Consider the following 2,102-nt stretch of genomic DNA (forward strand, 5'->3'; position numbering starts at 1 on the left):
GATTTTGGAGTCATCTATAATAATAAAAGTGTAATATGCTAATTAGACCGGACATTCTTCTGGACGAAGCCAGGGCTGTGAGGGAAGCCCAGGTCCCGGGTGCCTGCTGGCGGCCCGAGGGAGGCCCGGGTCCCAGGTGCCAGAGCGAAGCCGGTGCCGGCAGCCGGGTGAAGGAAGGCCTACTCTTGCATGAATTTCATGCATTGGGCCTCTAGTTAGAACATATGTGGTTGATATGGGCTGAATTGGGTTCTCCACAAATTTCATATGTTGAAGTCCTAACACCCAGTACCTCAGAATGTGACTATATCTGGAGATAAGGTCTTCAAAGAGGTAATGAAGGTCAAAATGAGTTTATTAGAGTGGGCCCTATCCAATATGACTGGTGTCCTTGTAAGAAGAAATATGGACACTGACATGAACATAGAGAAGATGATGTGAAGACACAGGTAGAAGACAGTCATCTACAAGCCAAGGAGAGAAGCCTGGAAAAGACTCTTTCTTCATAGTCCTCAGAAGAAGCCAACTGTGCCAACACCTTGAGCTTGAACTTCTATCTTCCAGAACTGTAAGAAAATAAACTTTTGGGGGGAAAATTTTTGTTTTAGCTCTCTGAGTGTCTGTGAGTTCATCCAGTCAGTGGTACTATGTTATAGCAGCCCTAACAAACTAATATAGTGGTTGTGAGGAGAAGATGCTGTGAGCATGGCTTTTGATTTTTTAAAATATGTTTTTATTTATTTTTTAGAAAGGGGAGAGAGAGAGAAAGAGAAGCATCAATCGATTGCCTCCCATAGCACCCGGACCTGAGTATATGCCCTGACTGGGAATTGAATTGGAAACCTTATGGTGCATGGGGCGATGCTCAACCAACTGAGCCACACCAACTTTTAATTTTTTTTTTTAATTCAAATCACAGAGGATTCTGGGAAGATGGCAGAAGAAGCAACATAGTTTTTGGACCTCCCCAAATTTCACCATAAAAACAGATAAAGCAATTAGAGTAGCAATATAAAAAGCTGATAGAGAACATCTACACCAAAACTAGGTCAAAGGTAGCCTTACAAATCCCAAAATATGGATGTGTGGACATAAGAACCAACATCTACAAGAGCTGCATGATTCCAGTAACAGGGAAGTGAGGAGAACCAAAAGACAACTGATGGACCTGCGAATCCAAAAAAAGCCAACAAGTATTCACTTAAAAGTTAAAGGTGGCCTCGCTGGTTTGGCTCAATGGATAGAGTGTTGGCCTGAAGACCGAAGGGTCCCAGGTTTGATTCCAGTCAAGGGCACATGCCTGGGTTGCGGGATCGGTCCAATGTGCAGAAGGCAGCCAGTCAATGATTCCCTCTCATCATTGATGTTTCTATCTCTCTCTTCCTCTCCCTTCCTCTCTGAAATTAATAAAAATATATATTTTTTAAAAAAGTTAAAGGTGTGCCCAGCCGGCATGGCTCAGTGGTTGAGTGTCAACCTATGAACCAGGAGATCACAGTTCAATTCCCAGTCAGGGCACATGCCTGGGTTGCAGGCTCAATCCCTTGTGTGGGGTGTGCAGGAGGCAGCTGATTCTCTCTCATCATTGATGTTTCTATCTCTTGCTCTCCCTTCCTCTCTGAAATCAATAAAAATATATTACAAAAAAAGTTAAAGGCATAAATTTAAGAATAATAGCTAAAAATATAATGGGTTTTGCACACTCAAACAGCACCTAAGATAACATACCTTTGAATTGTCAGAGTAATCTTTTCCAGACCCCTCAAGGCACAACTACAGGCAGGCATGAAAGCAAACCCTCATTGTTATCTTGTTCCCCAAATACCATCTGTATGTATTGAAAATGTTAATTATTAACTATCCTGTACCCACCAATGTAAAAGGAGTCTGTTATACTTTTTATCCAGTTCCAGAGATCCCCCTCACCCACACCACCACCCACACTTTGCTTTCTGCTGCCCCCTTAATCTACCACCAATGGATATCATGCAACCCTCCTTATGTCTCCTCTTTTGATTCTAATCCTATATAATAAAAGGGTAATATACAAATTGACCCTACCAGCGGAACGACCAGGAATGACTGGTCGCTATGACTCACAC

The sequence above is a fragment of the Cnephaeus nilssonii genome (assembly GCF_951640355.1).
Source record: "Cnephaeus nilssonii genome assembly, chromosome: 9".
Classification (NCBI taxonomy): domain Eukaryota; kingdom Metazoa; phylum Chordata; class Mammalia; order Chiroptera; family Vespertilionidae; genus Cnephaeus; species Cnephaeus nilssonii.